We start from the raw sequence: 26,046 nt of genomic DNA, 5'->3' as shown, positions 1-26,046 counted from the left end.
AGGTTAAGAGCCTTAAATATCTTCTTTTTCCTTTTTTGATTTATTCCTCTGTCTTTCAAAAAATTTTCTCAAGAGGGAATAGAAGATATTTTAGAAATAGTCATTAGAACATTGTTTGAATTTAATTTTGCTGTTATTTTTAAGTTATATAGTCACTTTTGATTTCATGGGTTTATTGCTATTGGGTTTTTTGAACTTGCAAATGTCATCTTATGCTTGGATCAGTGCAGCTGTAGAACGTTGTAAAATACACAAAGACCCATGTGTAGTTACTGCCTTTCTAACTTTTCACTCTTCAACAAACTTTCCTATTTATTACCCTCCAGCCATAATAACTCACTCTTGTCAGATTGTATTCCTTTCTGCCCATCTCCATTTTCAGTACATTTCTGTTCTCATTCAATATTAGTTATGCTGCACTATAGCACATTCATGAGATCTGGATTTCGGGTCTCTAGTGATGCAAATGCTTTCTCATGTGCCATGGGGCAGAGGCTTTCATTTGGTTTTACTCAAAGAGGGCAAAAAACCTTTACTCCAAGGCTTCTTTGAGGAACTGACATTTACATGGGGAATTAATGAAGTTGTTCCTGCAACAAAAATGAGAAAGAATAAGGGAGAGATAGGAATACCAGGAAGTGAGAAATGACATATATAAAGATTCAGGGAATTCAGTTCAGTTCAGTCACTAAGTCGTGTCCAACTCTTTGCGACCGCATGGACTGCAACACGCCAGGCCTCCCTGTCCATCACCAACTCCTAGAGCTTACTCAAACTTATGTACACTGAGTTGGTAATGCCATTCAACCATCTCATCCTCTGTCGTCCCCTTCTCCTCCTGCCTTCAATCTTTCCCAGCATCAGCAACTTTTCAAATGAGTCAGCTCTTTGCATCAGGTGGCCAAAGTATTGGAGTTTCAGCTTCAACATCAGACCTTACATTGAATATTCAGGACTGATTTCCTTTAGAATGGACTAGTTGGATCTCCTTGTAGTCCAAGGGACTCACAAGAGTCTTCTCCAACACCACAGTTCAAAAGCATCAATCTTCGGTGCTCAGCTTTCTTTAGAGTCCAACTCTTACATCCATACATGACTACTGGAAAAACCATAGCCTTGACTAGATGGACCTTTGTTGGCAAAGTAATGTCTCTGCTTTTTAATATGCTGTCTAGGTTGGTCATAATTTTTCTCCCAAGGAGTAAGCATCTTTTAATTTTATGGCTGAAGTTACCATCTTCAGTGATTTGGAAGCCCCCTAAAATAACTGTTTCACTGTTTCCCCATCTATTAGCCTTGAAGTGATGGGGTGGGATGCCATGATCTTAGTTTTCTGAATGTTGAGTTTCAAGCCAACTTTTTCACTCTCCTCTTTCATTTTCATGAAGAGGATTTTTAAAAAGTTCTTATTCACTTTCTGCCATAAAAGTGGTGTCATCTGAGATTATTGATATTTCTCCCAGCAATCTTGATTCCAGCTTGTGCTTCATTCAGCCCAGCGTTTCTCATGATGTACTCTGCATAGAAGTGAAATAAGCAGGGTGACAATACACAGCCTTGATGAACTCCTTTCCTTATTTGGAACCAGCCTTTTGTTCCATGTCCAGTTCTAACTGTTGTTTCCTCAGCTGCATACAGATTTCTCATGAGGCAGGTCAGGTGGTCTGATATTTCCATATCTTTTGGAATTTTCTGCAGTTTGTTGTGATCCACACAGTCAGAGGCTTTGACATAGTCAATAAAGCAGAAATAGATGTTTTTTGGAACTCTCTTGCTTTTTCAATAATCCAGCGGATGTTGTCAATTTGATCCCTGGTTCCTCTGCCTTTTTAAGTCCAACTTGAACATCTGGAAGTTCATGGTTCATGTATTGTTGAAGCCTGGCTTGCAGAATTTTGAGCATTACTTTACTAGCATGTGAGATGAGTGGAATTGTGTACTAGTTTTAACATCCTTTGGCATTACCTTTCTTAGGGATTGGAATGAAACCTGACCTTTTTCCAGCCCTGTGGCCACTGCTGAGTTTTCCAAATTTGCTGGCATATTGAGTGCAGCACTTTCACAGTATCATGTTTTAGGATTTGAAATAGCTCAACTGGAATTCCATCACCTCCACTAGCTTTGTTTGTAAGGATGTTTTCTAAGGCCCACTTGACTTCACATCCTAGGATGTCTGGCTCTAGGTGATTGATCACACCATTGTGATTATCTGGGGCATGAAGATTTTTTGCATAGTTCTGTGTATTCTTGACACTTCTTCTTAATATCTTCTGCTTCTGTTAGGTCCATACCACTTCTGTCCTCTACTGAGCCCATCTTTGCATGAAATGTTCCCTTGGTATCTCTAATTTTCTTGAAGAGATCTCTAGTCTTTCCCATTCTATTATTTTCCTCTATTTCTTTGCACTGATTACTGAGAAAGGCTTTCTTAACTCTCCTTGCTATTCTTTGCAACTCTGCATTCAGATGGGTATATCTTTCCCTTTTCCTTTGCTTTTCACCTCTCTTCTTTAAACAGCTATTTGTAAGCCCTCCTCAGACTGCCATTTTGCCTTTTTGCATTTCTTTTTCTTGGGGATGGTCTTGATCCTTCTCTCCTGTACAGTGTCATGAACCTCTGTCCATAGTTCATCAGGCACTCTGTCTATCAGATCTAGTCCCTTAAATCTGTTTCTCACTTCCACTGTATAATAGTTAGGAATTTGATTTAGGTCATACCTGAAGAGTCTAGTCAGAGAAGGAAATGGCAACCCATTCCAGTATGCTTCCCTGGAGGATCCCAGGGATGGGGGAGCCTGATGGGATGCCGTCTATGGGGTCACACAGAGTTGGACACGACTAAAGTGACTTAGCAGCAGCAGCAGCAACAGCAGAAGAGTCTAGGGGTTTCCCCTACTTTCTTCAGTTTAAGTCTAAATTTGGCCATAAGGAGTTCATGATCTGAGCTACAGTCAGCTCCCAGTCTTGTTTTTGCTGACTGTATAGAGCTTCTCCATCTTTGGCTGCAAAGAATATAATCAATCTGATTTCCGTGTTGACCATGTGGTGATATCCTTATGTAGAGTCTTCTCTTGTGTTGTTGAAAGTGGGTATTTGCCATGACCAGTGTGTTCTCTTGGCAAAACTCTGTTAGCCTTTGCCCTGCTTCATTCCGTATTCCAAGGCCAAATTTGCCTGTTACTCCAGGTGTTTTCTGACTTCCTACTTTTGCATTCCAGTCCCCTATAATGGGAAGGACTTCTCTGTGGGGTGTTAGTTCTAAAAGTTCTGGTAGGTCTCCATAGACTCATTCAACTTCAGCTTCTTCAGCGTTATTGGTTGGGGCATAGACTTGGATTACCTTGACATTGAATGGTTTGCCTTGGAAATGAACAGAGATCATTCTGTCGTTTTTGAGATTGCATCCAAGTACTATGTTTTGGATTCTTTTGTTGACCGTGATGGCTAATGCATTTCTTCTAAGGGATTCCTGCCCGCAGCAGTAGATATAATGGTCATCTGAGTTAAATTCACCCATTCACTGATTCCTAAAATGTCAGTTTTCACTCTTGTCATCTCCTGTTTGACCACTTCCAATTTGCTTTGATTCATGGACCTAACATTCCAGGTTCCTGTGCGATATTCCTCTTTACAGGATTGCACCTTTTTTCTATCACCAGTCACATCCACAACTGGGTATTTTTGTTGTTATTGTTTCAGCTGCATCCCTTCATTCTTTCTGGAGTTATTTCTCCACTGATGTCCAGTAGTATGTTGGGCACCTAGTGACCTGGGAGTTCATCTTTCAGTATCCTATCTTTTTGCCTTTTTGTACTGTTCATGGGGCTCTCAAGGCAATAATACTTAAGTGGTTTGCCATTCCCTTCTCCACTGGACCACATTTTGTCAGAACTCTCCACCATGACCGGTCCATCTTGGGTGGCCCTACATGGCAAGGCTCATAGTTTCATTGACTTATACAAGACTGTGGTCCATGTGATTAGATTCGTTAGTTTTCTGTGATTGTGGTTTTCAGTTTGTCTGCCCTCTGATGGAGAAAGATAAGAGGTTTATGGAAGCTTCCTGGAGAGACTAACTGAGGATGAAACTGGGTCTTGTTCTGACGGGCCAGGGTATGTTCAGTAAATCTTTAATACAATTCTCTGTTGATGGGTGGAGCTGTGTTCCCTCCCTGCTATTTACCTGGGCCCAAACTATGGTGGAACTAAAAAGCCTCTTGATGAAAGTGAAAGAGGAGAGTGAAAAAGTTGGCTTAAAACTCAACATTCAGAAAACTAAGATCATGGCATCTGGTCCCATCACTTCATGGGAAATCGATGGGGAAACAGTGGAAACAGTGTCAGACTTTATTTTTTTGGGCTCCAAAACCACTGCAGATGGTGATTGCAGCCATGAAATTAAAAGACGCTTACTCCTTGGAAGGAAAGTTATTACCAACCTAGATAGCATATTCAAAAGCAGAGATATTATTTTGACAACAGAGGTCCATCTAGTCAAGGCTGTGGTTTTCCCAGTGGTCATGTATGGATGTGAGAGCTGGACTGTGAAGAAGGCTGAGCACCGAAGAATTGATGCTTTTGAACTGTGGTGCTGGAAAAGACTCTTGAAAGTCCCTTGGACTGCAAGGAGATCCAACCAGTCCATTCTAAAGGAGATCAGTCCTGTGTGTTCATTGGAAGGACTGATGCTGAGGGTGAAACTCCAATACTTTGGCCACCTCATATGAAGAGCTGACTCATGGGAAAAGACCCTGATGCTGGGAGAGATTGGGGGCAGGAAGAGAAGGGGATGACAGAGGATGAGATGGCTGGATGGCATCACTGACTCGATGCACATGAGTTTGGGTGAACTCCAGGAGCTGGTGATGTACAGGAAGGCCTGGCATGCTGCAATTCATGGGGTTGCAGAGTCGGACACGGCTGAGTGACTGAATTGAACTGAAACTGTGGTGGAGGTAATGAAGACAATGGTGATCTTCAAAAGATCTCATGCATGTACTGCTACACTCAGTGCTCCCAGCCCTGCAGCAGTCCACCACCAATCCAGCCCTCTGCCAGAGACTCCTGGACACTCACAGGCAAGTCTGGGTCAGTCTTTTGTGGGGTCACTGCTCCTTTTTCCTGGGTCCTGGTGCATAAGGTTCTGTTTGTGCCCTCAATGACTCTATTTCCCAGCCCTGTGTAAGTTCTGGCAGTTCTATGGTGGGGTTAATGGCGACCTCCTCCAGGAGGGCTTATGCCATACCCACGTCTGCTGCACCCAGAGCCCCTGCCCCCATGGCAGTTCACTGCTGACCCATACCTCCACAGGAGATGCTCAAACACAGTTCTATCTCAGTCTCTGTGGGGTCTCAGAGATTTAAAACATTGTAATCCACTCAAAGAACTACTTTTAGTTGTGTGAGCTACCATGAAGCATAAATATTGAGGAAAAAAAGGATGTTTTGACAACTGTTGCAGTATTTAGAGAAAGAAAATGATACAAAAGAAAGGAAACATCTGTGGCTTTGGTCTCTCCAGTACCCATTTCTGTTCCACCCAATGATAGTGTCTTGTTCTAGTTTCAAAGTCATAAAGCCTTACTGGTTTGAGTGGGAACGGAATCCACCTCTGGCTCTAAACATGCTTAACCATCTGTTATATATATCTCCTTCACCAAAATGACTGGTTCAGGGATTGACTTGTTTACCCAATCAGGGTATGTGACATTACTTCTAGAAACTTTGCCCAGTCTCTTGGGAATAAAGTATCTCTCTTTCAAATGGGATGGGATTTGAAAGCTTTAACAGATGGCATGGAGAAGGCCTGGGACAGTAAATTTAAGAGAAAACTACTTACTAGCCCATAAAGTTGTTATTTTAACCTCTGGTCACATGGTCGTATCTCACACACGATATGCCTTTCAGTTATAAGAGCTACATAAAGGAAGCTTTATGTAAAGTAAGATTGAGTTGGATGTCTATTGTTTCAATGAAAGCATCCTGAATAATATACAGTTTAGTGGGGGAAGCTTTTCTTGTTTTTGTTGTTCACTAAGTCACGTCAAACTCTTTGCAACCCCATGGCCTGCAGCATGCCAGGCTTCCCTGCCCATCACCATCTCCTGAAGTCTGCTCAAACTCAGGTCCATTGAGTCAGTGATGCCATCCAACCATCCCATCCTCTGTGGTCCCCTTCTTCTCCTGCCTTCAATCTTTCCCAGCATCAGGGACTTTTCCAATGAGTCAGCTCTTCACATCTGTTGGCCAAAGTATTGGAGCTTCAGCTTCAGCATCAGTCCTTCCAATGAATAGTCAGGATTGATTTCTTTTAGGATTTGACTGGTTTGATCTTGCAGTCCAAGGGACTCTCAAGAGTCTTTTCCAGCACCACAGTTAGAAAGCAGTTCTTCAGTGCTCAGCCTTGTTTATGGTCCAACTCTCACATCCATACCTGACTACTGGAAAATCCATAGCTTTGACTATATGGACCTTTTTTGGCAAAGCTTTGCTTGGCCTGAATCTAAAACATCAGGTGATTCTGAGGCTTCTTTGATTAATTTCAGTAGCCTGCCACAGGTAGCTTTAATTTTAATGAACTGAGTTGAGAGTGTTTTATTATGTTTGACTCATATTTTTTTAGTTATAATAAGAAAATAATCCCACTGATCATGTTTGTTTTGTTTTGTTTTTTCATTTAGAACTTATGTTACCTCAAAATAGATGTGTATCCTATATTGGAGTGTCATTTCTATCCCCAAATCATGTGTAGTAAACAAAAAAATCCTTACTGGGTAAAATTTCATTTCAGTTGCTATGCTGTCCTGCAGTACCTATTTTATTTTTGGCATTATCATTTTGGTTATTCTCTAAACATGCTTATGTCCTTCAACTGATAGTCCAAAATATTAAGCAATTTTTGCATCTTTCTAAGGAGATTTAACTCCCTCAAATGATTACCTAGAGCCTACATAATCTCCCTTTTATCTTCCAGGTTATTTGACCTACCATTTCAAATAGTTTCATTAGCATTTTTTTTTTTTTTTGTACTTTATAGATCTGAATAACTAACTGGAAGAGAAATGAAGGTAATAATATAATCAAAATGAGAGTTAGTGAAGCAGAGCCTATGCTAAGAGCTAACTGACATGATTAAGAGATTTTTCTAAAAAACTTCTGTATTGCATTCACAATTTAAAAGAAACAAACCAACATTTCTGTATATTCACAATCTAATTCAGATACATAATTCATCATTTCTCTTAATTCCACATGTAGTTTGAGATGTAAAAGAGAATCCTAAACCCAAATGTTAAGTGGACTTTTTAGAGGTAGAGTACAGTTGGTACATTGGAAATAATAAGAGTTTCTTTAAGTATAAGATATGCTAAAACAGGGTGATGAAAAGGGGAGCTCTGACATAAAGGCCACCCTGTCAAAAATCCAAGTCCTTGTTTCTGACAGAGACATTTAGGGAAATAACCAAGACAACAGACCAAAGTCAGGCTTTAATAATGACAAGGAAATGTGTCAGTTGATGGGAAAGGATGTGGGAAGTGAGTAAAGGGTATTTATTAAGAGACTGGGCCTGGTTGACGATCACGTAAATTGAATCTTGAATTCATAACTGAGTGGTGTTGGTTGAAGGACTTCACTTTGAACTTGAACAAGTGACTTCTGAGAGCCTCAGTTCTCTTATTCTGGCAAGTGACATGGCTGTACGTGTCAGTTTCTTCATGTGTATGAGGAACAATTGATGAAGTTAATGTTATTAAACTGTTGTGAAATGCAATGAGATAATTTATATAGAACTCTTAGCAGAGCACCTGGTATACAATAAGAACCAGGAATAATTAAATATTATAATGATTATGATTAAGATAGTCTTTGCCAATTGTGATTCAGAACTCTGGGGGTTTAGAAAATATGAAGAATGAGACCCATTGTTATTTAGGGGAAAAGTAGCACTGGCATAAATCTAATTAGACAGGGCTTAGGGGAAGGGTCTTTCAGAATTTTCCACAGTTTATTGTGATCCACACAGTCAAAGGCTTTGGCATAGTCAAGAAAGCAGAAATATGTGTTTTTCTGGAACTCTCTTGCTTTTTCCATGATCCAGCATATGTTGGCAATTTGATCTCTGGTTCCTCTGCCTTTTCTAAAACCAGCTTGAACATCAGGAAGTTCACAGTTCACATATTGCTAAAGCCTGGCTTGGAGAATTTTGAGCATTACTTTACTAGCATGTGAGATGAGTGCAATTGTGTGGTAGTTTGAACATTCCTTGGCATTGCCTTTCTTTGGGATTGGAATGAAAACTGACCTCTTCCAGTCCTGTGGCCACTGCTGAGTTTTCCAAATTTGCAGACCACCTGACCTGCCTCTTGAGAAATCTATATGCAGGTCAGGAAGCAACAGTTAGAACTGGACATGGAACAACAGACTGGTTCCAAATAGGAAAAGGAGTTCGTCAAGGCTGTATATTGTCACCCTGCTTATTTAACTTATATGCAGAGTACATCATGAGAAATGCTGGACTGGAAGAAATACAAGCTGGAATTAAGATTGCTGGGAGAAATATCAATAACCTCAGATATGCAGATGACACCACCCTTATGGCAGAAAGTGAAGAGGAACTCAAAAGCCTCTTGATGAAAGTGAAAGTGGAGAGTGAAAAAGTTGGCTTAAAGCTCAATATTCAGAAAACGAAGATCATGGCATCTGGTCCCATCACTTCATGGGAAATAGATGGAGAAACAGTAGAAACAGTGTCAGACTTTATTTTTCGGGGCTCCAAAATCACTGCAGATGGTGACTGCAGCCATGAAATTAAAAGACGCTTACTCCTTGGAAGGAAAGTTATGACCAACCTAGATAGCATATTCAAAAGCAGAGACATTACTTTGCCAACAAAGGTTCGTCTAGTCAAGGCTATGGTTTTTCCTGTGGTCATGTATGGATGTGAGGGTTGAACTGTGAAGAAGGCTGAGCGCTGAAGAATTGATGCTTTTGAACCATGGTGTTGGAGAGGACTCTCGAGAGTCCCTTGGACTGCAAGGAGATCCAACAGGTCTATTCTGAAGGAGATCAGCCCTGGGATTTCTTTGGAAGGAATGATGCTAAAGCTGAAACTTCAGTACTTTGGCCACCTCATGTGAAGAGTTGACTCATTGGAAAAGACTGATGCTGGGAGGGATTGGGGGCAGGAGGAGAAGGGGACGATAGAGGATGAGATGGCTGGATGGCATCACTGACTCGATGGACGTGAGTCTGAGTGAACTCCGGGAGTTGGTGATGGACAGGGAGGCCTGGCGTGCTGCGATTCATGGGGTCGCAAAGAGTCGGACACGACTGAGTGACTGAACTGAACTGAACTGAAGGGCAGGCTCAGATGGAAAAGAATCTGCCTGCAATGCAGGAGACCTGGGTTCAATCCCCGTGTTGAAAAATCCCCTGGGGAAGTGAATGACTCACTCCAGTATTCTTGGTTGGAGAATTCCATGGACACAGGAGCCTGGTGGGCTACAGTCCATGGGTTCACAAAAAGTTGGACATGACTGAGCAACGAACACTTTTACTTTCTAAGGGTAGGTGCTTTGTTCTAGAAAGACAATCTGGTTCCAAAATAATCCTGCTGTTGGCAAAGTAGGGAATATATTATTACAAAGATGCTGCTGCTGCTGCTAAGTTACTTCAGTCGTGTCTGACTCTGTGCAAACCCAGAGACAGCAGCCCATCAGGCTTCCCCATCCCTGGGATTCTCCAGGCAAGAACACTGAAGTGGGTTGCCATTTCCTTCTCCAATGCATGAAAGTGAAAAGTGAAAGTGAAGTCGCTCAGTTGTGTCCTACTCGTAGCGACCCCATGGACTGCAGACTACCAGGCTCCTCTGTCCATGGGATTTTCCAGGCAACCGTACTGGAGTGGGGTGCCATTGCCTTCTCCGACATAGATGCTAGGCAAATATAAATGGGTTTTTGAGAGTAATAGGAAAAGATATTGAAACTTTCTGTGTCTCCCTGCAACAGATTGAGGTTATCAGGAAATTCAAATCAGGCCATCCAGCTGTGACCAGTGGAACTGGCAGAGGCGGGGATATAAAATTAAATAATCCATGCACAGCACTTGGCACAATGCTTTATAAATAGGATTTGTAATTGTTGTTCTTTCCTTGAAATATTTTCTACTCTTGACATCCCTAGTAACAAGGGTTGCCAGATCTAGCAAGTAAAAAATAAAGAATTCTCGGTTACATTTGAAGTTCAGATAAGCAATGAACAATTTTTAGTATTTCTACAGTATTGCATATAGTTAGAGCTTTACCAATAACCCACTCTTCTTTATCTGCTATACTTCTCAGTTATTCTCTGGTGGCTCCTTGAGTTGGATGGACCTTTTATGCCACATGAAAAATTTCTTTCTATTTGTAAGCTTTGTGTATGGTATTCTCTTTGCCTGGAAAAGATCATTCCTCCACTGTTAGCCTGGCCATATGATTCTCATCCTTTAAATCTTGGAAAACTCAAATTAAACACCAGACTAGGTTAAATTCTTTATTGTGCAGTTTCACAACACACTTTGTAGTACATATTACCCTTAAATTTAAAGAATGTCTGTTACCCTTTCTAAACTAAACTCCAGGGTGCAAGAACTACATTTGATCTAGTCTGTACTGAGAGGCTCAAACCCAGCACAGGAAACCCATTCAATAAATATTTGTAGCATATAGAGACAAAAATAATTGTTATTATTATTCTTATTTATCTTTTAAAAACAGTTTTATGGAGGTATAATTTATATACAGTAAACAGTAAACTCATCATATTTAAAATGTATAGCTGACACAGGTACATATCCATGAAATCATCACCAGAAAATACTGAGCATATTCATTACCCCAAAAGTTTTCTCATGCCTTTCTGTAATCCTTCCCTCTTGCCTTTCCCAGAGGCCAACCTCAGCTTTTTAAAATCTATAAATTAGTTTTCATTTTCTAGAGTTATGTATAGAGGTTATCATAAAGTGTTTACTGTTGTGTTGACTGGCAACAAGCTAATCCTTCATCAATATAAACAGAAGTCAAGTAAGCATTGTCATGTTCTTGAATTATTCTTTTGATTTTATTGACTAATTTATGGCACAGAAGTTGAGTTTTCTTGCTTTGACTCATAGTTCTGTAAAAGCTCCCTTTCCTGTTGGTCTACCCCTCCTTCCCCAGAACTCACCCACTTACTACCACATCTCTTCCACAGGAAAAATACTGCTTCCTTCCTCAAAAAGAGATTTCCTCCTGGTGTCTATCTTGCATCTGTAATGCATCCTGTAATCTTGAGTAACATCTCATACTTTAATCAGATGCTCCTTACTGTCTCTACCCTGTTTGAAAAGGGGAAAGGAAGGGAAGGAGAAAGATGTTCTCTAACAGTAGGATGAGTAGAGTTTTCTGTTCTATTTAAAGCTCCCAACAGGTAATATCTGGATTTGCTGGATCCTTTAATACTTGAACCATTAGGTAACATGTATCTCTAATAAAATAAGTTTTTAACTGAGCAGAACAACTTATCTCATGTTGAATAAATGCTATCTGCCCTGTTAGTAAGGCCCTGTGTGTCTGCTAAGCCGCTTTAGTTTTGGCCTACTCTTTGCAACCCTATGTACTGTAGCCCCCCAGGCTCCTCTGTCCATGGAATTATCCAGGAAAGAATACTGGGGTGGGTGGCCATGCCCTTGTCCAGGAGATCTTCCTGATGCATGGATCAAACCCATGTCTCTTATGTCTACTGCATTGGCAGGTGGGTTCTTTACCACTAGCACCACCTGGGAAACTAGTAAGGCCCTAGTTCAGATTTTTAAGCCTCATGTGTGTCTGAGGCAGTACTGAGAAGCCAAGCATTCTTTTCTTCTCTGCCTAGGCCTTGGCAGTGATAGAAAAGTGTCTTTAAGTCTGTCTTTCTTTTCTACTTCTGAAATGGTGGCTCCAATACTAATTCAGAATCTCTTTGATATAAATAGTGTGTGTGTATATGTGTGTGTGTGTGTATATACAAATTCCTCTTACCATATATCCCCGTTTTACTTATATATCACTCTTTTATTCTTCCTCTATCAGTTAAGTGTAGAACTGTTTCAGTTTCTTCAGCAGTTTTGGTAACATCCACTCCAGTATTCTTGCCTAGAGAGTCCCATGGACGGAGGGGCCTGGTGGGCTATAGTCCACAGGGTCGCAAAGAGTCGGACATGACTGAGTGACTTCACTTCACTTCACTTCATACTACGTTACTGCCTGGAGAATCCCAGAGACGGGGGAGTGCCAGGGTCCAGCCCCAGCAGGATCCAGTGGTACCCTCAGGATGACGGCATCGGCGATAAGGAAAGTAAAAAGGGGGAAAGAAAGAGGCTTGATCTTCCTTGGTTTACACAGAAAGCCAATAAAACTCCTGTGTTCTAAGGAGTCATCCTGAAAGAAGAACAGAGAGAGAGAAAAAGAGAGAAAAGGAAAAAACAAAGACACGGGAAGACCAAGCTTCGGTGAGCAAGGCCCATAACTTTATTTTCAAAACGAACTTTTATACCTTGACTTGTACATAGAGGGAAATAAAAGATGCAAAGTCATGCAGAGTCAGCCCAAACATTACATCTGTTTTGTCTTTATCGAAACCAGGATTTTTTCTGCATACCTTTCCCACAAACAATGTTGTGTACATTATCTTCTGGCCTTGGAGGCCTGTGGACATTTTATGACCCCTTTTTGATAAAGGCTGCTCAACCAGAAAACTTATTTTCCCTTGATTTTCTTCATATTTCCAATCTATGTCAGCCTCAGAAAGTGCTAAACAGAGTTACATTCTCACGGAGCAAAGGTGCAGTGAGTTACAACAAAGAAAGAACCAGTTAGCTCAAAGGTCTGATGTGGGTAATTCCAAGGCTGCTGCTGCTGCTGCTAAGTCGCTTCAGTCGTGTCCAACTCTGTGCGACCCCATAGATGGCAGCCCACCAGGCCCCGCCGTCCCCAGGATTCTCCAAGCAAGAACACTGGAGTGGGTTGCCATTTCCTCTTCCAATGCATGAAAGTGAAAGTGAAGTCTCTCAATCATGTCTGACTCTTAGCGACCCCATGGACTGCAGCCTACCAGGCTCCTCCGTCCATGGCAGGAGGAGAATTTTCATTTCCTCTGTCCATTTTCTAGGCAAGAGTACTGGAGTGGGTTGCCATTGCCTTCTACTTGTTTTCCTAACATTCCAACTACGTTAACCAATGCACTCCCAGGTGCACAATGGATAAGAGATATGGGCACTTGGCAGCAAGCATTGGCTCAACAATGAAGTCCTATACCAACACTACTCTAACAGTTTATAACTCTTCGGAAGGCTCTATATTTTTAGAACGTTTTAGGCTTCCCGTGTCTCTCACGGTTGGGAGGCTGTGAACAATCACATGCATAGCTGCAAGAGTCTGGATAAACCTGTCAGGTAAGCTAGAAAGCCATCAGAGGGGTCTGAATTGAAACACTCCTATCATGCCCAGGAGACTTATTAACTAAAGCTCTAAGTTGACTCTCTCTAGAGAAAGGTGGTCGGGAATAGCCCCCCATTAATGTCAGAAGAGTTGGTGAAAGGCACAAAATAGTAAGACAGACAGATTCTGGTTTTGGGGTAGATGCTCGAGCAGATCCAGTGGTCCCTCGAGTTCTGATCCACCTTGCTCATCAGATCTCTTCCACATGACCATGTCATGGGTGGGATTTCCTGTGGTGGCTCCCGGCAGGGGAACCTGGTGGGCTGCTGTCTATGGGGTCGCACAGAGTCAGACACGACTGAAGCGACTTAGCAGCAGCAGCAGCAGCATACTATATTACATTCTCTCGGTTGACCCTTCCATTACTCTTACATAAACTAAGGTTAAACAACACACTCCATTTCCTTCTCCAGGGGGTGTTCCTGACCTAGGGACCAAATTCTAGTTTTCTGTGTTTTTTGAATTGCAGACAGATTCCTTACCTGCTGAGCCACTAGGATATAGCAACATAATGATTTTTTAATTCATATGTAAGCAGTACATGCAAAGTCAAGTAGGTCTTAGAAAGCATCACTATGAACAAAGTTAGTGGAGGTGATGGGATTCCAGTTGAGCTATTTCATATCCTGAAAGATGATTCTGTTAAAGTGTTTCACTCAATATGCCAGCAACTATAAAACTCCTAGAGGAGAACATAGGCAAAACACTCTCTGACATACATCACAGCAGGATCCTCTATGACCCACCTCCCAGAATATTGGAAATAAAAGCAAAAATAAACAAATGGGACCTAATTAAACTTAAAAGCTTCTGCACATCAAAGGAAACTATTAGCAAGGTGAAAAGGCAGCCTTCAGAATGGGAGAAAATAATAGCAAATGAAGCAACTGACAAACAACTAATCTCAAAAATATACAAGCAACTCCTACAGCTCAACTCCAGAAAAATAAATGACCCAATCAAAAAATGGGCCAAAGAACTAAATAGACATTTCTCCAAAGAAGACATACAGAGGGCTAACAAACACATGAAAAGATGCTCAACATCACTCATTATCAGAGAAATGCAAATCAAAACCACTATGAGGTACCATTTCACGCCAGTCAGAATGGCTGCGATCCAAAAGTCTACAAGCAATAAATGCTGGAGAGGGTGTGGAGAAAAGGGAACCCTCTTACACTGTTGGTGGGAATGCAAACTAGTACAGCCACTATGGAGAACAGTGTGGAGATTCCTTAAAAAACTGGAAATAGAACTGCCTTATGATCCAGCAATCCCACTGCTGGGCATACACACTGAGGAAACCAGAAGGGAAAGAGACACATGTACCCCAATGTTCATCGCAGCACTGTTTATAATAGCCAGGACATGGAAGCAACCTAGATGTCCATCAGCAGATGAATGGATAAGCAAGTTGTGGTACATATACACAATGGAGTATTACTCAGCCATTAAAAAGGATACATTTGAATCAGTTCTAATGAGGTGGATGAAACTGGAGCCTATTATACAGAGTGAAGTAAGCCAGAAAGAAAAACACCAATACAGTATACTAACGCATATATATGGAATTTAGAAAGATGGTAACAATAACCCTGTGTACGAGACAGCAAAAGAGATACTGATGTATAGAACAGTCTTATGGACTCTGTTGCAGAGGGAGAGTGTGGGAAGATTTGGGAGAATGGCATTGAAACATGTATATATAATGTATGAAACGAGTTGCCAGTCCAGGTTCGATGCATGATACTGGATGCTTGGGGCCAGTGCACTGGGACAACCCAGAGGGATGGTATGGGGAGGGAGGAGGGAGGAGGGTTCAGGATGGGGAACACATGTATACCTGTGGCGGATTCATTTTGATATTTGGCAAAACTAATACAATTTGTAAAGTTTAAAAATAAAATTAAAAAAAAAAAGAAACTGAAAAAAAAAATATGCCAGCAAATTTGGAAAACTCAGCAGTAGCCACAGGACTGGAAAAGGTCCGTTTTCATTCCAATCCCAAAAAAAGGCAATGCCAAAGAATGTTCAAACTACCACACAATTGCACTCATCTCACATGCTAGCAAAGTAATGCTCAAAATTCTCCAAGCGAGGCTCCAACAGTATGTGAACCAAGAACTTCCAGAAGTTCATGCTGGCTTTAGAAAAAGCAGGGGAACCAGAGATTAAGTTGCTAATGTCCTTTGGATCATTGAAAATGCAAGAGAGCTCCAGAAAAACATCTACTTCTGCTTTATTGACTACGGCAGTGCCTTTGACTGTATGGATCACAACAAACTGTGGAAAATTTTTCAAGAGACAGGAATACCAGACCAACTTACCTGTCTCCTGAGAAATCTGTATGTAGATCAATAAGTAACAGTTAAAACTGGACATGGAACAACAGACTGGTTACAAATTGGGAAAGGAATATGTCAAGGCTGTATATTGTCACCCTGCTTGTTTAACTTATATGCATAATACATCATGCAAAATGCTGGGTTGGATGAAGCGTAAGCAGGAATAAAGATTGCTGGGAGAAATATCAGTAACCTCAGATATGCAGATGACACCATCCTTATGGAAGAAAGCAAAGGGGAACTACAGATTCACTTGATGAAAGTTCAAGAGGAGAGTGAAAAACCTGACTTGAAACTCAACATTCAAAAATGGAGGATCATGGTATCCTGTCCCATCACTTAATGGCAAATAGATGGGGAAACATTGGAAACAATGACAGACTTTATTTTCTTGGGGTCCAAAATCACTGCAGATGGTGACTCCAGCCATGAAATTAAAAGACACTTGCTTCTTGGAAGAAAAGTTATGACCAACCTAGACAGCATATTAAAAAGTGGAGACATTACTTTGCCAACAAAGGTTTGTCTAGTCAAAGCTATGGTTTTTCCAGTAGTCATGTATGAATGTCAGAGTTGAACTATAAAGAAAGCTGAATGCTGAAGAATTGATGCTTTTGAATTGTGGTGTTGCAGAAGACTCTTGAGAGTCCCTTGGACTGCAAGGACATCAAACCAGTCAATCCTAATGGAAATCAATCCTGAATATTCACTGGAATGACTGATGTTGAAGCTGAAGCTCCTACACTTTGGCCACCTGATGCCACTGGAAAAGACTCTGATGCAGGGAAAGATTGAAGACAGAAGAAGAGGATGACAGAGAATGAGATGGTTGGATGACATCACTGACTTGATGGCCATGAGTTTGAGCAAGCTCTGGGAGTTGGTGATGGACAGGGAAGTCTGATGTGCTACAGTCCATGGAGTCACAAAAAGTCAGACACGACTGAGCAACTGAACTGAACTGAGCTGTGAATAAAAATAATTTTGTAATTATAATCACAGGTGCAGTTGCTTTGTGTTCCATGAATAAGGGTTTTGATCAATTCGTCTATAAAGACAATTCCTTTAATGTTAATATATGAGCTGACCTGCATGTGTTAAGAAAGTTGAAATGGCTGGTTAGTGTTTTGGAATGCTGCAAAACAGAAAAGAGAGCTTCAAAAGCTGTCAGTGTGAAAGTTAAGAAGAAAAATGGCTGATGTGATTACAGAGTATGCGGGTTTAGAAGGCTACATCAAGCAATTATTGTCACCTGGGTTTCTACTTGTAAAGTTCACCCTTCAGATTAACCCATCTGTTGATTCACATGGTAGGTTTGGTGTTGATGACATTCTGATTTGTGCCATTGGAGAAATCAGTGAAGAAACTTAAGGTAATTTAAACAGAATCAGATTTTAGTTGAATCAGCTGAATATCTTTATCTTTCCTCCATGTTTTCTCATGTTAAATTATTTAAAGGTAAAGGTTATAGAGCTTCAGTTACCCTACACAGTAAAAAAGGCCAACATTTCATAAGATTTAGAAGAACCAACTTTAAATAAATTGGTAAACTTTTATGTAAAACTAAGTGAAAATTGAAAACAATCTAGCAAGTTAAGCATCACTCTAACGATTAATTAATTACTCATGCAGGAGCAAAACAACAATGACACATGATATATGAGGATAAATGCATTCCTAATAGTGTGCCCCAGCCAGAAGGTGCAGGGACTGTTAATCTGTGACTGCTTAGATAATGCTGTTTCCAGTTCTCCAAATTTTGCAAACAAAACTGTCATCCTCCTTCACACGGAGGAAATGTGTGACCTTCCACAGTCACTTAACCTTTCTGTGTTTTCTCATCTTGAAAATGATAATGTCATAATCAACACAACTCCCATGTGAGGCGATGGATATTTTCCTCCTCACTTTTGAAGCTGTTTTATGTAAAGCAGTGTGAGTTCTACCAAACATGCTGTGGTATAATGAGAATTTTTATTAGCAGTCATACTGTGAGGCTAGTTAGCTGACTTACAGCAGAAGAAATAGAACTAGAAGGCTGCATTCTTATGTGAGTAGACGTATGTATCCAGTTCTGTGAAACTTGATCTGTTTTATGATCTCAGAAAGCCTTTTTGAAAATGATTGTCAAGGATTAAAAAAGATGAGGGGTGGCAGAGATTTTAAAGGGAAGACTGAAAAGAAGGTCTTTGAATCACCCTCTACTTTGTCTGTCTTAGCTCTTTGTCATATATCATAGCTATGCTTATAGAAAATCAATTTTGAGTTAATTACTTATATTTAAAACTATTATTTAATTTAAATTAAATTAAAATTATTTAGTTTTAATTTAAAAATCCAAGCTACAGCAAAAAAAAAAATCATAATGTGCTTGTCAAATAGTTCATCATTTCTGAGATTTTGAAGCCCTTCATAAATTGTCCTTAAAGCAGAGCATGATCTTAGTGGGATATATGTCTGAAGTTCTTGATATTCATACATATATCTGAGTTTTAACAAATATGTTATTTTTAAAGATTAAAAACTGGAAAAAAATTTATTTTCACTTGTTAAATTACTGTTGTTTGAGTTCTAGAGATTGGATCAGAATAAACAGTCCTCCCTAAGTTTGATATCAGAGCTCATCTAATTGGTTTTGATAGACAATAAGGGATGATTATCAAGAGTGGCTCTGAGGTCAGCAGGCCTGCGTATGAGTTTTGGTTTTACTTACATAGGACATTACCAAAGCTTCAGTGTAATTAGCTGTAAGGTGACAATACACTGGATACTTCCTGTTTTAGTCAGCACAACATCCTGTTAGTTCTCTTATAATAACAGCTTCCTGAGTTTCTTCTTGGTCTTCCCAAGTGGTTCAGTGGTAAAGAATACACCTGCCAATGCAGGAGACATAGATCCCTGGGTGGGAAAAGTCCCCTGAAGGAAGAAATGGCAACCCACTCCTGTAAAACCCCATGGACAGAGGAGCCTGGTGTGCTACAGTCCATGGGGTTGCAAAGAGTCAGCTATGATTGAGTGACTCAGCATGCACACACATTTTTTTTCTGTGAACTACCCTCCCTTGGATCCAATGCTTGTATTTCAGACAATGCTGAATGTGCCGTGTGGCTTCAGAGGTAGGCACATGATTTAGGCACAACCACAGAATATCAACGATCAAGCAACAGCCCAGAATCATAGTTGGAATTACTGGAAAATCTATAGGACTGAATATCCAGATGGGTAGTTAATTTTTTTTTTTTTTTTTTTAAGAATTTGCTTCCAGATTAAGTCAACATGTGCTGTGCTTGCTGTGCTTAGTTTCTCAGTTGTGTCTGACTCTTTGGGACCCTATGGACTGCAGCCCACCAGGCTCCTCTGTCCATGGGGATTCTCCAGGCAAGAATATTGGAGTGAGTTACTATTCCCTCCTCCAGGGGACTTCCCAACCCAGGGATCGAATCCAGGTCTCCCAAATTGTAGGCAGATTCTTTACAATCTGAGCCACCGAAGTCAGCATAGTGGAAAACAAAACAACTGGAGAGTACAGAGAATCCATGCAATATTGTTTGGTCATCCTGACCTTCTGTGCCTGAAGACAAACCTCCTCCTTAAAATTTCAATTTCATGAACAAATACATTGCATTTATTATCATTATTTTTATTACAAAAGTATTGAATACAGAGTAAGATTTGTAATATTTATATTCTTATAGGAATTTTGTGCATATAAAGTATGTTTTTGGCATAATGACTATAAATAAGTACTCAATATGATTTGTTTGTGTGTTACCTGACTCAGTACAACGAAGGTGTGTATTGTCACCCTGCTTATTTAAATTATATGCAGAGTAAATCATGCAAAATGCTGGGCTGGATGAATCACAAGTTGGAATCAAGATTGCCAGGAGAAATATCAACAACCTCAGATATGCAGAAATGGCATATCTGAGTTCCTATTCACTTTCTAATAGCAGAAAGTGAAGAGGACTAAAGAGCCTCTTGATGAGGGTGAAAAAAGAGAATGGAAAAGCTGGTTTAAAACCCAAAATTCAAAAAAAAGAAGATCATGACATCCAATTCTACCACTTTATGGCAAATTGAAGGGGGGAAAATGGAGTCAGTGATAGATTTTCTTTTCTTGGGCTCCAAAATCTTATCTTGGATAGTGATAGCAGCCACCAAATTAAAAGGTGCTTGCTCCTTAGAAGGAAAGCTATGGCAAACCTAGACAGCATATAAAAGAGCAGAGATATCACTTTGCTGACAAAGGTCCGTATAGTCTAAGCTATGGTTTTTACAGGAGTCATGTAAGGAAGTGAGAGTTGGACCATAATTGATGCTTTCAAATTGTAGTGCTGGAAAAGACTCTTGAGAGTCCCTTGAACTGCACGGAGATCAAGCCAGTCCATCCAAAAGGAAACCAACCCTGAATATTCACTGGAAGGACTGATGCTGAAGCTGAAGCCCCAGTACTTTGACCATCTGCTGCAAAGAGTCTACTCATTGGAATAGACCCTGATGCTGGGAAAAATTAAAGGCAAAAGGAGAAGAGTGTGGCAGAGGATGAGATGGTTAGATGGCATGACTGACTCAATGGACATGAATTTGAGCAAACTCTGGGAGATAGTAGTGGACAGAGGAGCCTTGCATGCTACAGTCCACAGGGTCACAAAAACTGGATGTGACTTAGCCACTCAACAACAACAACCTGAGTCAATCTAAATCAATGCCTGAACCCCACTGACACTGTGAACTGAAGATTGAGGGACCGTGACAGTCTTCTACAGAATATTCTCCTAGCACTAATGAGTAACTTCATAAAACAGAACATATAATGTTAAAGTTAGAACCAGTTATCTTAAACAACGTCCCTGAAATGCCTTTATGTCGCACACTGCATGTATCAGACATGTATTCATGCTCCTAGCCACCATCCATGTTCCAATCTAAAGTCAGAATCTCTCTTGACAATATCAATACCTAGACTCCATGGGACAACAGCATAAAATTTATAAATAGATATTAACCAATGTAAATAATTTACAGTTTTAAAAGTCTGGATCACACAAGAATTAGAGATACTCTGAGTCACATCTGTGTAAAGATTTTCACTGGTATCTTTGGAAGGAGAAACTGAAAAAGTATCTGATTTTATGGAGTCCACCCATTCTTAATTTTTTTAACTGTCATCATTCCCAGAAGCTTCTACATTTAAGATACCTTTAATTCTATTATATGCAGGTCTGAAGCAGGAGGCAGGAAGCCTATCTGAGAATTTCAGATCAATATTCTGGTTTCCAGTGTGGGCACACCTGAATAATCAGCACACCTTGAAGAATGTAAGAACACTCTGCCATCTGGATATAGTACACTGACTGTGGATATCTGCGTGCAGGAAGAGTCTGGGCATCTGTCCCAGTGTTCCTGTGCAGTACTCCTTTAGCATGGAGAATTTGACTTCACAAATGGCACAAAAAATGCATGCTTAAGAGTCTTATAATAGAGCTGTTAACACATTAGCAATCTGTTAGCAGTCTGGACTGTTATGAGCAAGAACCTACGCACAATATGAACCATCGTTTATTTTTGGCCACACCAAGAATGTACAACATTTATTTTAATAAACTAAGACATAAAAAAAACAGGTCAAGATGCACCGAATGGGGTACTGAGAGACAACAAAACGTTGTTGGTTCTTTATAAGGACAAAGGATAGACTGGGAACTTGCAATTTGTTTTTAATTCTCACAAATATAGTCAAGCCTTTCCCTTGGTCACTCTAGGAGAAATATCAACTACCATGTGACCTTTTTTTAGTGATGACTGGTTGATGTCATTGTTTATAATCCACAAGAACTGTCTTACAGAGAGATACTCCATTGGAAACATGTCACAGTATGCTCTTCAGTTCAGTTGTTCAGTCGTGTCCGACTCTTTGTTACCCCATGGACTGCAGCACACCAGACTTCCCTGTCCATTACCAACTCCCGAGCTTACTCGAATTTACTCATCCATTGAGTCGGTGATGCCATCCAACAATCTCATCCTCTGTGTCCCCTTCTCCTCCTGCCTTCAATCTTTCCTAGCATTGGGGTCTTTTCCAATGAGTCAGTTCTTTGCATCAGATGGCCAAAGTATGGTCTTAGCTGGTTGCTAAACAGCAAGTTATTTTATTCCTTTTTGGGGATAGGGAGGTCCAAGTATACACATACTTGTACATGATTCTAGTGAAACATTTTAAGTGGGAAACTGTTTAGGGTTAATGTATGTGTACCAGCATGAAAACCAGGGTGTTCCTACAGATGATGACACACATTATCTGACCTCTGAAAATTAAGCTTCTGCAGGGAAGAAGCCCATAATCTGATTATACATAGCACACATACAAATTATGGAGGGGCCATGTACATTTAATTTTTGAATTTTGGTCTTTCTCTTGGAATCAGAGGAGGAAAATTACTGATTGAAAATCAGAGGCAAAATAAAACAGAATCAGGGTTTTGGTGAGAAAGCAGAGTCTTCATGTACAGCGCACAGATTGCACTTGCATAAGGATTACATATGGATTTTTCCAAACTCAAATTATAATGGAATCTTTGCAGAAGAATGTCTGTCACAGATGGGACGCAATTTCAGACATAGTAACTTGCTTCATAGAGAGGTGGGACCAGAGTCAGTGGTATCATTAGTACAACAGAATTCTGTCCAAGATGAGAACTGCAGCAGTAGAGCTGTGATCTTCATGAAGCACAGGTAATTTTTATGTTTTCTTTTCACTTCATAGCATAAGTAACAAAATAAGTTCCTTTTTTTCCTTTCTGCAAGTTTCTTTTCTGCGTAAGTCCATAACCCACAACCATACCTCTTTTCCTGAGAAAAAACTATTGATCCCATTTCGTCTGACTGACATGAAACTTGGATGAACTAGCCTTGTCAGGTTGAGTCCTGAAGAGGCAGGGCAAGGGAGTGAGAGTGTTGGAGGTTCACAGAGTGGCGCCCATACCCCAGGGCAAGGAGACAGTGAAGAAAGAGGGTGACCATTCTAGACTGGTAGGTGGCTGTATAAGCCTGATATGCATAGGCACCAATATTATGGCACAGACTTTTGAGATAAGAAAAAGTACTGTGATTTCGGCTGGCAATGAGACAGGTGGCCAGGCTCAAATCTGTCAAACTTCTATAAATCAGAGGAGGATAGCTGGTATGCTGAAGCCCTGGCAGGGCAGGATTTGACTGCTGGAGGGCTCTGGAACTTGGCAATTTATGGGAAGGTGTGGGGAAAGGGCTTCAGCAGAACAGATTTCTGGGTAATAGATTCGTCCTTTTCTAAAGGGTCCGGGACATTCAGGTTCCGGGTCATACTCGGGGTTTTTTGGTGCCGTGGGAGGGGACAATTTTGGTTCTGGAAAGTTTTGAGGTAAAAATTTTCTCCTCTGCGAATGTCTACTGCGTGAGTTGCAGTTTCATTCTGTTACAGCTTAAAAACAGTTCAGTATCTGGTTAGAACCAGGATAGAGCCAGAGTGAGGTTGGCTCTATGTTGGCGGCAGGTTTAATAAGCAAGGAAACGGGAGTAACGCTTACTTGGGCTCTCGCTAGAGGAAGAAATCACCCTCTACACCCATCTGCCAGAATCTTAAAAGTTTATACAGAGGCTTCAATAGAGTTCAGTCTCCTTAGCTTCAAAATGGTCTCAACATTACCTTTCTCTCTCGAGACTACTCCTGGAAGCAGCTTCTACGGTGGGAATGATGGCAGAACACACATTCTAAGGACAAGCGAGAGGGTGCTGCTGCTGCTGCTGCTGCTAAGTCGCTTCAGTCGGGTCCGACTCCGTGCGACCCCATAGACGGCAGCCCACCAGGCTCCGCCGTCCCTAGGATTCTCCAGGCAAGAACACTGGAGTGGGTGAAAGTAAAGTCACTCAGTTGTGTCCGACTCTTCGCGACGCCATGGACTGCAGCCTACCAGGCTCCTCCGCCCATGGGATTTTCCAGGCAAGAGTACTGGAGTGGGTTGCCATTGCTTTCTCCGGGAGAGGGTGAGGAGCCTCCAGTTGCCTGGATTCAGCTTGAGGGTCAACTAGTGAGCACAGCCTCTGGATGCTTCCTCTAACAGGTGTGTCTTATAATCATAAGACAAGAAAGTTGTCTTATAATCATATGTCTTATAATCATAAAACAAGAAAGTTCACTGAGGCTGAGGACAAGTAGGTAGTTTTGAAGAGCGCAGGCCTAGAGTTCAAAAGAAGATACTTCTGAGTTTTAGAAACAAGTTGAATGTATCTGAACTGCAGCACTGAAATCTGAAGTTACAGAAAAAGGAATGGTGAACTTAAATGGTGAACAAGTGAGTAACTCTGTTGCATGAAACACAGCTGTGGGGTAAGGAAATAATCATAGTTACTCCTGGGGTTACAGTCTCAGTCCAGTTCTTATGATTACCATGGCACATGTGTCAGCTTAAGTGCTTGTAAATAAGTCAAATTATTTAAAGTATAATAATTTGCAGTAAAGGACTTCAGTTTGGTTTTTTCCAAATTCATCATGAAAAGTCACTGATCACACATTTTCAGCAATATGCGGACTTTTAGATTATATAAAATTAATTTTCATGAACTACATTTAATCTTCTGGAGATAAACTGAAAAGATGACTGTTTCATTTGGCAGGACTGGTTGATCATTCATCTCTCCTCGACATTTGGAAAAAGAAAAGAAAGAAGACAAGACTCCTAAAGATACTGTGTAGAAACGATTTCCTTGTCTCAAGATGGTCAGTAGTCCCAGGTATATTTAACTATGGCTGATGACCCAATTAAGCCAGTTAAACTACCCTTATCGTTCTTGTTTCATTAAGAATTTTTCTCCATTTACCTCTATTCATTTGCTTATTTGCACCTTTTGAAACTACTAATTTCCAGAGATAATCACAATTTTTTTATTATAAAATATGTCAGAAATATTTTTTAAAACATGCAAGAAAATACATATTTAAGGAATAAATTTGTTACTAACAATATTATTTGTAATATCCAATTTCAGAATTCCTGTCGTACTAAGTCATGCAGTTCATACAAATAGTGAGTTTTGAAGAGTATGATTTTGCAGCTTGTCAAAAGCATTCCTTAGAGCATTGGAGAAGTTGGTATGAAACCTTCCAGGGAGAAACCTGTTCCACCATTGCTTACTTATATTACAACTGCTTAACTGGCTTTTCTTTGTTTAGACACCTATGAAGGCCACTGTTTTACAAGGAACTAAGAGGAGTAACTTAGAAATTATGTAATAAATTGGAATTAGTCCAGTGAACCTTGTGGAAAAAACAATAAATAAGAATCCCAGAGGATAGAAAATAGAAATACCTGTTCCTGAGTCATATACCAGCTTGCCTTGGTTAGGGCATAGGTATTAATAAGAGTCTCCTCTGAGTGTAGGAAACATCCACTTCATTGAACTGAGAATGAGATTCACATTGGCTATGGGGAAGTATGTATGAATATTTCTTGCCATTTACCAGCTTCATAATCTTTGTTAAATTACTAAAATTTTTTGTGTTGAAGATGCTTCATTGGAAAATGGGTATAAAAACAATATCTACTTAATTGGGTTATCATGCAGATGAAATGAGTTCATACTGTAAAGCATCTAAAATCCTCCAACGTTTTAGAAACATCTCACTGTTTTTGTGCTGTACAAAAACAAAGGCACCAGGATGAAACAATGCAATGTCTCAAAGTTGTTTAGTTGCTAAGTCGTGTCTGGCTCCTCTGCAACCCCGTGGACTGTAGCCTACCAGGCTTCTCTGTGGGATTTCCCAGGCAAGAATACTGGAGTGGGTTGCCATTTCTTTCTCCGGGGGATTTTCCTGATCCAGGGATCAACCTGCATGTCCTGCATTGGCAGGAGGATTCTTTTTCACTGAGCCACCTGGAAAGCCCTTTGTGCACACTAGTTTTTATTAAATACCAGATTTCCATTTCCTCATTCCATTTTCCCATATGGGAAGAGAAAACACATTCTTCAAAATGAATGATACGCTTTAGAGTGTGGTCATTGGTTGTCACACTTCCTGCCTGGATTCAAATCCTGACTCCTGTGTACATGTGTGATCTTAGGTAAGGGCCTTAAACCACACTGTGCTTCGTTTTCCTCATTTGTGAAATAACACACAGTACCTTCCAAATAGAGTTTGCTCTGAGGATAAAATAAAATAATGGCTGCTAAGG

This window comes from Bos javanicus, chromosome 7, assembly GCF_032452875.1.
Source record: "Bos javanicus breed banteng chromosome 7, ARS-OSU_banteng_1.0, whole genome shotgun sequence".
In the NCBI taxonomy this organism is placed as follows: Eukaryota; Metazoa; Chordata; class Mammalia; order Artiodactyla; family Bovidae; genus Bos; species Bos javanicus.
This window is presented reverse-complemented; position numbering follows the sequence as displayed.